We start from the raw sequence: 12401 nt of genomic DNA on the forward strand, positions 1-12401 counted from the left end.
TTGATCATGGACAGATACCAATATGCAACTTGTATTGAAGCAGCTGACATTAGTGACTGCTCTTCTTAGTGCTGTTGAGATCATTGCCATGTGGAACTAGCGGTTCCAGGGACTTAGTCTCTCTCCCTTTGTGCTATAGAGGGATCAGTGCTCGTGTAATACAAGGTCACCCCAGAACCTATCTATTCTGGATCCATGGACACAGAACACTCTAAACATGAAACAGATTTCTTGCAGAGAAATCCAAAAGGGTAGCAGGTTGCAAAGACCTGATCTGAAAGGAATCACATTTTCAGAAGCTTGGAATCAGCTTCTAGAACTGGTTTTTCAGAGATATTCATGGTCAATTCAGGGTCTCCAAGTGGTTTACACCAGAAGAATGGGAAAGAGCAGTCTGTTTCACTTGGAATTTGTCATTTTGTCATTTGTATCATTTATGTTACTAAAGAGAGCCAATCTCAAAAAATGTTACCATAATGACAAAGTAAATTAACGTTGGTCTTAGAAATCATGAAACACTTAATGCTCTCTAAGAATTTGGCTCATTAAGAAAGAAAAACCACTTCTTGTTTTGTAACAATTTTTTAGATTTTACATTTCTTTTCTCCCTTGAGGAATGGAAAATGTAAAACTGATATGGCAGTGATTTGAAATTAATTTCGAAAGCCTACTCAGTTTACTATTTAAGATCAAAGTACGTTTTTCTGACATTCTTTTGATACTGATTACCATTGTAGCTTAATTGACTTCCATTTGGGAAAAGATATATATATATTTATACACACACACATATATATGTATATGTGTATATATATATATATATATATATATATATATATATATATATATATAAATAAAACATACGCACACACACACGCATGTAACCATGCAATGCTGTTTTATACACCTACATGTGTGTATGTGTATATACATATACATATATACACATGTATACATATATATCCATCAATGGTAAAATAAAAGCAATAATATAACTGGCTTTTAAACTCTAGAATTGACTTATAGAACATATTAAAGGTGTTTTACAAAATAAAGTATAATGGAAACGAAGCATGAAGGTGAGTTAAAGCTTTTTGTGTAGGAAAAAATTCTATTCTAGCCATCTTACAACACTGTGTAAAACCTTTTTGAAATGGAGAAGCAGAATCACAAACCATTCACCCAGCTTCCTCTTTCTCTTTTTTCTTCACATTTTATAAAACTGCAGTTTTATTGCTAGATAATACGGTAAAAAAGATTCATTGAAAGGGTTACCTAACAACGTTGGTGGTGTTGATGAATAGTTGCAATTAATACATTCCCTTAATTAGTCTGATACCCAGAAGATGCACCTGGCAGGTCATTTTAATACTACAATTGATTTATAGCTGCTAGAAATGATTTTACCAGCTATCTTCAGAGAGTACAATTAGAGTAGATTTCATTTTTTTATGCATTTTCACTGAGGAATAAACATAAAAGGTCTATGTAATTCAGAACAAAGCAGCTATAATGTACTAATGGTTTATGGATTTTATTAATATTCAGCTAACATTAGAGGCAATTTTAGGGGAGAGCAACCTATTTTCTTTATGAAGTATTCAGTTTTTTAGTATCTGAGTGCTTTGTTTAAAAAATAAAACCTGATGTTTTCTGTTAAGTTGCTTCTATTTCTTATAGCAAAAATGTTATCTGTTACAAAGTATGAAAAAGGAAAATAAGAATTTTACGTGCTACTTATTAATTGCATGCAGATACATTTATATACTGCATATTTACTTCTTAAATACATGTAAATTTTAAAGTAAGTCATTAGGCATTCATGTGATTTAAATAGTGCTTCCATTAATATAATTGTTGAGCTAATGGATGAACTCTATTAGGAATGGAGGGAGTTGTACTTCGTGGTTGAACAGGTAACAGAACATTTTAAGAACCTGATTATATATCTGGCTTTTAATTCCCTGTTTATCTGGGATATTAATTTTGCTAATCGGGACTCTCTCTCCTTCTCTCTCATCATCCATAACATGGGACCAGTTTACTTGTTTAGTTTAAGATACTAGGACAATGAGAAATCAGTTCCACAGATAAAGCCAATAGTCCTGTGAAAAGTATTAATATTTAAATATACCATTTCCCTGATTAAAATGAACGCTACCTAAAAGATGTCTTTACCAAAGGGTCAGCTCAAGGAAAATTTACATATAAAAAAATCCAAAATTACTTTAAAATGTATTCTATGTCTGGTTAGTGGGGGTCTACTACGTGCAAGGTACTAGGCTCAGGAAGTGCTGTGGATTCAAGAGGGAAAGAACAAAAGGTCTCTGTCAACATGGAATTACAGTCTAGTGGGGAAAGGCAGGAGGATTCAACTGATCCACAAATAAAAAATCCTAAGCTTCATCCCATGAAGGGAAAAACTGAGGAGCCCGTGAAAGGATATCACAGGGAGGCCTGGTTGCTGCTGCATTTCTGTATTACAGATTCAAAGGGGGAGGTTGACAGCCTGGCCCAAACCACAGAGAAGTACATCACAACACCCGAAATGTCCCATAATAATACTTCTCCTCCTTCAAAAGTGAAAATTCTTCTGAACCTCCATCAGTAGGTGAGCTTGGTTTTTTTGTTTGGTTTTGTTTTTAGTAGTTAGTAATAGATTTGCAGAGTCATTCAATCTCTTGTCCAAATTTCCCTCTTAACTAGCACTACAACTTACAAAGACAGCCGGCTAGGGTTAGCAGTAGAGTTCAGAATCAGCTATTCTAATTCTTTGGAATTCTATTATCCACATAGAGGATAATTTATCAAATCTTACAACATGTGTGTGTGTTCCTCCTTAAAAAATTTTTTTATTGGGGTATAGTTGATGTATAATATTATATGTTTCAGGTGTGCAACATAGTGATTCACAATTTTAAAAGATTATATTCCATTTAGAGTTATTTTAAAATATTGGGTATATTCCCTGTGTTGTACTATATATCCTCATAGCTTATTTATTTTATACACAGCAGTTAGTACCTCTTAATCCCCTACCCGTATCGTGCCCTTCCCTCCTTCACTCTCCCCACTGGTAACACTAGTTTGTTTTCTATATCTGTGAATCTATGTTTTTGTTATATTTTTAAATATTTTGTTTTTTTTTTTTTTTTTTTTTGGAGTTTTGGCTCATTGCTTCTGGGTCTTTTTTTTTTTTTTTTTTTTCCACACACACACGCTGCATTTTATTTTTACAAGAGATAAATAGACTGACACCAAGCATTGTACATGGATGACCACAACAAAAGCAACAATGATTGCAATTACCAAACATGAAACACACTCATACTATGTCATAATATTGACATTCAGTCCAGTAATCCTCCACTGTAGCAGCTCCTTTACTTTGCAGTGAAAGTTGATTTGTATATTCTTTGCCTCTGAGTCCTTGTGGGATTTTTTTTTTTTTTAATTCAGACAGAAAGTCACAAAAATTATACTCATCCTCATCAGTTCACTCAGTCCCATGTAATTAAATTTTTTTTTTCATCTTGATCTTTTGTTAGCACTTTTATGAGTTCATCAGTTTTTCATTAGAGTTCTGAAAATGCTTATTCATTCAGTTCAGCAGTACAGTCAGTTACCAGAAATTTCATCTTCAAGAAATTCATGGAAAAGACTCTGACAAGTACAGGTTTCTGGTAACTGACTATTTTGTTATTTTTTAATATTTTTTGTTATATTCACTAGTTAGTTTTATTTTTTAGATTCCACATATAAGTGATATCACACAGTATTTATCTTTCTCCGTCTGACTTACTTCACTTAGCGTAATACCCTCCACGTCCATCTATGTTGTTGCAAGTGGCAAAATTTCATTCTTTTTTATGGCTGAGTAGTGTTCCATTTGTGTGTGTGTGTGTGTGTGTGTGTGTGTGTGTGTATACCACATCTTCTTTATCCATTCTTCTGTGATGGACACTTAGGTTACTTCCATATCTTGGCAATTGTGAATAATGCTGCTATGAACATTGGGGTGCATGTATCTTTTCAACTTAATGTTTTTGGGTTTTTTTGGATATATATCCAGGAGTGGGATTGGTGGATCATATGGTCGTTCTAGTTTTAGTTTTTTGAGAAACTTCCATACTGTTTTCCATAATGGCTACACCAATTTACAATCCCACCAACAGTATATGAGGGTTCCTTTTTCTCCACATCCTTGCCAATATTTGTTATTTGTAGATTTGATGATAGCCATTCTGACAGGTGTGAAGTGATATCTCATTGTGGTTTTGATTTGCATTTCTCTGATGATTAATGATGTTGAGCATCTTTTCATGTTACAACATATATGTTTAAAATAAAAATTTCTCAGCCAATATTATCCTGTGTAATTGAAGATTATTCAAAGTTAATCTTAATAATAATTAATAATATGTCTGGAATCATTAAGGCAAGATGATCTCTCAAGATGCTTTAAGGCCTTTGATTCTATACCTTTCCTGCAAAAACTGCAAGTTAAAAAAAATCTATGCTTGTTTACCAGCGCAGTTACCCATAAAGTTTCTGAGATTCTCTGGGGAATGTCCTAATGCCAGTAGGAAATTAAATGATGATTTCCACTAGGATTAGAGGGCCACAGGAATTTGGAAGTTTCCAGGTATTGGAAGCAAAGCTATTTTTCCCTGCTAACATTCTGGCATGTCTTAACAGAGGGTTAAAGTGTGCTGCCTTTTGGCTACCAATGCCTGCTAACCCCTTTACCACCACTTCTGTGGTTATGCTGAAGGAGTCAGTAACCATCTCCTAAATTATAGGATTGGGACTTCAAGAGGTCATTTTACCCATCCCCCTGCTTCTGGGCAGGACAGTACTTAATTATCTCAGCCCACAAATCTCTCTCTGAAACCAATTGATGCATAGAAGTAATCATTTGCTTCGGGGGAACACGATGCTATGTAGATAGATTGTTTTTGTTTATTTGTGTTTTTGGCAAATGAACATTTAAAAGTGAAATTCTCTCCCACTTGATTTTGTTCACAATGTGGTCTAAATTATATTCTGCTCTGGTTCTCATGCTGCAGGAGGTTCTTAATGCCTAACAGGATCACTGACATCCATCTGTGCCTGGCCCCAGGCATGGACTCTCCTAGGATATATCTACGCTCACCTGTCGGCACTGCAGGTTTAGGCTGCTAATATCATTTGAACACTTTGCATTGAAAGAAATAGGAATAAAAAGGTAGTTTTGTTTTCCTGTGGGAGAGTCATTATTCTTACAACTTGCCGGGCAGCTCCTCCTTTCCAGCTTCTTCAAGGCTGGCTGTTGACACAACTCATGTCACATTACATTGTTTTTTGATTTTTATTTTTAAAGATGATCTAAAACTAACTTCTGATTTAAATACTTAAGAGTTAGTTGTCCCTGATACTTTTTCTCCTAATTTCCCACTAACATGCTTATGAAGACATAAGAGATAAAGCAAATCAAGACACAAAACCAATCTGTAGCTTGCAAATAATTTTTAAACAAGAAACAGAACAGTCTCAATCACCTAAAAGAAGGTGGGTGGATTCTTTCTTCTTTCAAAGTGTGCTCCCTGACTCAGAAGCCTACCATCTATATCCAGCAGAGTAGGGGCCACCTCACCTCTGCATTGGTGAGTTGTAGGAGCTGGAGAGAGACTAGCAGCATCTCCATCCCCTGGGAGCTTGTGAGAAATGAGGGATCTCAGATCCTGCCCAGACCTACTCAATCAGAATCTGCATTTGAACAGGTTTTGCAGGTGATTTGTGTACTCGTCAAAGTTTGGGGAAAGCAGTGTTTGAAATGTTGAGACTCCCTCCCAATATGCAGTATTAAGAAATAAACATGTTGAGAAAGAGGATTATAGAAGTTGAGAATGAGAATTTTAACCAAATATGATGGTGTTCTATTTCAGCGCATGCTAACAATTTTCAAGTTAGGAAACCTGGTAAAAAATATCTTTTTTTCTCTTTACCCACAACAGAGTTGCATAGAACACTAAAATGGCTTCTTTTACTTTTTAAAATTTCCAGGGTAATTGAGTAATTAATTTATGCATATTTAAGCATATTGAATGATGGTGAGACATGACATTTTGCTGTAATTTGACAGAAACTATGCAGTAGCAGATATCAGTCACTGATTCCATCTTAAATTCCTTTCTGAGACCTCTGATTGACTGTTAGTAGACTTAAAAATCAGAACATACAAAATAATCTCAACTATTTAAAAATGCATAGGAGAGATTATATTAAGAAAATATACCAACTGCTAATGATGATCTTCATTAGGATTCTGGATGAGTTCTTTTTCTTCATTTAAATTTTCTGTATATCCCAATATTGCTATAATAAGTATGCATTACCCTATAGTCAAATTATATTACTTAAAACTTAATTCATGCAGTTTTGTTCATGCAAGAAAGTGAAACTATGTAAAACCAGCAGAAAGTGTGGAAGTACACCAAAATACTATCTATACTTTTTTGTATTTTTAGTTTTTTATCAATATATAGAATATGTATTTCTTCTATAGTGGCTGCCACAACAGTTTCAATAAATGTCTATGAATGAATAAATATGGGTGTAGAATTTTGGATGAATAAATGCATGGATGTAGAATTTACTCCTGCACTAATGTTAACTGTGAGGTATTTGCATTATAAATTTTTAGCTGGTATCACCCATAAGGATTGAATTATGGTTAATTTGTACATATACAGTCAAGTCAGATTAGTAATAGAAAAGTACAGTCTTCAGTGCCCACTTCCTGTTTCTTTTCTCCCAAACCTCATGGCATTTTGTAAATGAATGGCTTAACTAAACTTTCCCCAAATTTAGAAACATACTGTTTGATATATAGTTCCTTAAAAAGCATTTACATTTAAATTAATTAACAATTGCAAATCTCTTTAGCATGTGATATAGCTGGTAATGTTGATAGAGTCATTGAATTTTGGCCGGTAGGTATAGATTACTGAATTCAGAGATTTTAAATATTTTTAGCTCTGGGATCCTTTATTCAATGTATTCTTAGTGGGAGCATGAAAATTAAATACACCCAAGAAATTCTGGTTGTTTGGGGTGGGGCAAGTTCGAGTTCCTGTCTGACTTCTTTTTTTAACATCTTTATTGGAGTATAATTGCTTTACAATGGTGTGTCAGTTTCTGCTTTATAACAAAGTGAATCCGTTATACATATACATATGTTCCCATATCTCTTCCCTCTTGCATCTCCCTCCCTCCCACCCTCCCTATCCCACCCCTCTAGGTGGTCACAAAGCACCGAGCTGATCTCCCTGTGCTATGCGGCTGCTTCCCACTAGCTATCTGTTTTACATTTGGTAGTGTATATATGTCCATGCCACTCTATCACTTTGTCACAGCTTACCCTTCCCCCTCCCCATATCCTCAAGTCCATTCTCTAGTAGGTCTGTGTCTTTGTTCCCATCTTGCCACTAGGTTCTTCATGACCTTTTTTTTTTTTTTCCTCCCTTAGATTCCATATATGTGTGTTAGCATACCTGTCTGACTCTTAATCAGGGTCCCTAGAAGCGGATTTGGGAAGTACAGTCTGAAAACCATGAACTTACAAAGCATTTGGATACTGGGTTAAAGTAGAATATTTTTTCCCCCAGGATAAAACGTGGTCCACTAAAATTTCATGATTATTTACCATATCTATATCCATCATTTTTGTGATTTCTCTGTAGCACTGAGAGTTAGTTCCTCTTACTACTAGTGAAGAAGAAAGTTAGAGACATCCAGTGTACTGCCCAAGTTGACATTGCCCTTGAGCACCAAAGCCAGGCTTTGATCCCAAGCTGAAAGAATGCAAACCTCAAGTACTTTCAATGCAAGACGGTGCTGTACTCATTAACATAAATAGCTGACAAGTTAGTAGTTATTGTTAACTAAAGAGGCAGTATAATGTGGTACCCAAAAGTTCAAGCTCTTAAATTAGACCCCCTGGGCTCGAGTCCTGCCTCTGCCACTCACTGTGATCTTAGGCAGGTGACCAAATTTCTCTGTGCCCTTGTTTCCTTGTCTGTGAATTGTGGTCATCATAATGTTCTTCTTTTAGATTAGTTTGGCATTTAAATAAATTTATATAAGAAAAGCACTCAGAGCAAAGCCTACCAATAGTAAGTGCTCAATAAACTTTAGCTATTTAGAGTCCTTAGAGTAGCCAAGAATGACACTAGGCATTTTATATATACTATTTATATTTAATCTTTACCACAAAGGAATGATATATGTTTTTTTTTAAAATTCTAATTTCATGAAAGAAAAACCGAAAACTCAACAAGTATAAGAACTCTGTAAGGAAAAGTCATGATTCTGGAATTTTGGTCCAAATCTCTCTAACTCGAAAACCAGTGCTCTTAATTATTAAAAAAAAAAAAAAATCAACGATAACTGACTTTTAAAATGATAAAAGTTTCATTGAATTATTTTCTCAAAAAAAAATGAGTAACAATAATTCTTAGATTCATTTAATCTTATTCCTCTAATGATTCTAAAGTATATGCTTCCATTTGTTTATATAATAGCCTTATAAGATATGGAATAGGTAAATATAATTCCCTACAACACCAAAAAGTTATTAAACACATGTTTATACAGAAAAGATTAGTAGTAATATCCATATTAATGCAGAGCAAAATATGTCAGAATGTAAACCTCAATGTAGAATGTGTTCTGTCTCCCTGACAATCAATTTTCCTACTTTGTATTTCATAGTCCTTATAGATTTTCATATTTTCAGTTACTTCTTTTCTCCTGGTGCATTGCATAAAATACCTAGTAATATATAGAATAACCATTTCCCATAATTGGTATTTTACGCCATATCATTGAAATTGATCTTTATTTCCTTTTGATGGCAAAGTTATCAGAATACCCCCTACAGAGTTCACTTATGCAAAGTGTTAATTTCCCGTCACTTTTTAATTTAAACAAGGGTGGAAGAAACAGTTCAGAAGGCAGTATGTATTCTTATGACCAGCAATTATGAAATTGAAATAAAATTTTTACAGCTTATTGTAATTGGAAATGGCAGACTGTTCCCTAATAATTAGCAATTTGTCAACTTCAAAATAATTTAGTAGAACCATGAATATCCCATGAGTGACTGTTAAATGATCTATTATGAAATGTCAGTGAACTGAGTCTACTTTCAATTGACTAATGACAGATCTAACAAAAACTAGATATTATCCCTATCTTCTCCTGAAACTTGCTACTACTTAGCAAAGTGGACCAAACTTTAATGGAGAAAACAACTGGTCTACTCTTTCACCAAAGAAGTTGTCCTTTTCGTTTGGGATTGAGGCATGTTTTCTTTATTGCAAAGGGCATTTCATATTGAGGCTGTCATTTATATTGATGTTCTTTTTTCAAAATGACACCTCCATGTAATTTTTTTCTGCAGAAAAATTGGACTTCAGTGTTCAGGGTCATTGGTAAGAGATCTTTCAGTGATTCAAAATTCATTTAAAATTTTAGGAAGAAGGGGGGAAAAAACCAGAACAAAAACTCCCCAAGAGAAGTAATATGTACCTTACTTGGAAGACCTAGCGCATTTTAAATGGGCTTACCAAATAGAAGACAGTATTTTTCCTTTGCCAATTTAATAACAACACATGGGAATTTCTTTCTCTAGAATTTCGTGAAAACTTACAATTATCATAGGACTGAGTGTGGTTTGTTTGCTTCCCACAAAAGCAGAGATGATTTTTATTGACCAGTCTTTGATCCGAGAGATTAAAGAAAGTACTGCATGAGCAGCGAGAAGGATAACACCACGGGGGTCAATAGGCTTTACTGCTATTGGAAATGAAAGTGAATCATTCCATTGGGAAATGGGGTGATTTAGCATTCTTACTGGGAACTCAAGACTCTTTCTTTTTCTCTCTCTTTTGGAAAAAAAATATTCAACTTATGAATAGGTTTCTCCATGACTTAATACCACAGCCACACATGAGGTCATTTGGAGGGCACTAGATTCACCAACATAATTCTGCACAGTGCTTTTTAGCCCAAATGGCCTGGCTGTCACATTCTCACACCCTTGATTGAAATGTCCCTAGTAGACTTTTGGAATGCAGTCTGAAGGCTTAGTGACTCAATATTTTCACAGTGAATACATTTCCAATCTCATAGAAAGTTGCCACTAACTATTGCAGAGGTTATGTCTCTTTCAGTTTTCCTCTGAAAGACTGTAAATGGAGTAAAATTCAAGTTTAGCTGAGTTTTGAGAAAACACGATATCATAAATCTACACTGCCATTATTTACCATTATAATATGGTTCTGTTCAAGACAAAACTATCCAGCCTACCATCTTTGAACTGATAGTCTATAAAATAGTTTTTTCCTATTGCCATAAATAGAATGATAATTTTTTTCCCTTTCTTTTTATTATGAGCCAGGGAATAAGGATTGGAAGTATAACATCTGGTATGATTGTGACTGGTGATAATGTTGAAATACCATTGTTTATAGAATATTCACCAAGACTCCTGAGACCTGAGAAAATGTTCACATTATGCTTCTTTATTTCTTTGAAATATTTCCAAAGAAATTTCATTGAGTTATCTGGTTGTATTTCTCTTCCAATTTGCTAAAGATGTATTTAAGGCTCTGGGCAATTTATTTTAAATTTTGACTGATTGTTTTTAACAGAGTTCTCATTTAAAATGTCTGTATTCTTCTCTCTATAAAAGTTCTTGGATGTAAGACAGGTGTCTTGTAGTGATATCAGTAACTTGCCACCCAGAGCTATCTGATTCTGGTCCCTTTGGTTTCTAAAGCTGATTTAGCATTGGGGTTACATTGACAAAATTAAAAGTTATGATCAAAACTACTCTGTTTCCTCTCATTTCAAGGCAACTGTCCATTTTGCTTTTCTTAGCAAGAGTACAGAACTAAATTCTACATACTATGCCTCTCCGTTATCAGATCATTCCATTCCAGTTACAATTTTGGCTAACAGGAGCATAATTCCCCCTCTTCTTCTTGGGGGGAAAATCACATTTATTAATATTAACAGGGACATACTGCTGTAAGTTTACATGATGGAATATGATTTCCCCTCAATTTTGCTAGCATACCTTTTTATACTTATTCATCTAGAGTCTTCTAATAGTATTCAGAAAATTGCTCTTGGCCATACCAAATGGTGTCCAAGTGGATAGAAATAGTGCATACTTGTTTTCAAAGCATTCACTTTGGTTGTTAGTAAGAATCTGTGCAATGACTGACTTACTAACTTACAAGATTCCTCATTAAATGTTATTAATGTATTAAATTTTGACCAGTGCCTTATAATTAAAATTAATAGGAAATAATAAGTGATTCAGGAGACTGATGCTTTTTTCTAAACTAAACATTGATTTATCTGTGACCTGAGGCAAATCAATCAATTTGAACCAGGTATATGTAAAGGAAGAATCTTTTATTTTGAAGAGAGACCTGAGTGATATTTTACTGAAAGTCACAAAAGATTTCTCATTCTTAAACTGGGCAACTTTTGATTCCACCATTAGTGTGGAAAAATGTCACTGTTAGTCTAAAGTACCTAGTAGCTCTGTCTAACTATGTGATCTGGGCTCAAATCAATTACTGTTGCATGCCTGATATAAGTGCCAAGGGTTAGCATGGAGTTAATTTTAGTGCTATAGATCCTTTTGAGTTCTGTATGCTAAAGTATAGTACTTATAATAATTAAAATTATAACAACAATGAGAATAGCTAATATTTATTGATTCCATACTGTATATCAATCAGACCTTGTGCCTTACATGTACCATGCCATTTGATCCTGAAGATCAACATGTGGGGTAGGTATTGCTATGGACTGAATGTTTGTGATCCCCAAAATTCGTGTGTGGAAATCTAATCCCCAAAGTGATGGTGTTTGTGGCCGGGCTTTTAGGAGGTAATTAGGTCGTGAGGGTGGAGACCTCATGAGTAGTATTAGTCCCCTTATATGAAGAGGCCAAGAAGCTAGCTTGCTCCATTATCACCATATGAGGATACCAAGAAAAGTTGTCAGTCTGCAACCCAGAAAAAGGCCCTCACCAGAACCTGATTATGCTGGAACATGGACTTCCAGTCTCCAGATCAGTGAGAAATAAATGTTTGTTGCTTAAGCCACCCAATCTATGGTTATTTGTTATAGCAGCCCAAACTGACTGAGACAGGTATAAATATCATTTCTATTTTATGGTTGAGGACACCATATAATACTAAGCATGCTCAGAATTGGGATTTAAATTCTTATCTAAATGTCTCTAGATTCCACTTTAAAAAACATTCTGGGTTTCCATGCTGAATTCCTGGAGCCTCAGGACCCCAGGGGCTGCTCTCACGGGGTCAGGGAGAGGC

The sequence above is a fragment of the Balaenoptera borealis genome, assembly GCF_965194805.1.
Source record: "Balaenoptera borealis genome assembly, chromosome: 6".
Classification (NCBI taxonomy): Eukaryota; Metazoa; Chordata; class Mammalia; order Artiodactyla; family Balaenopteridae; genus Balaenoptera; species Balaenoptera borealis.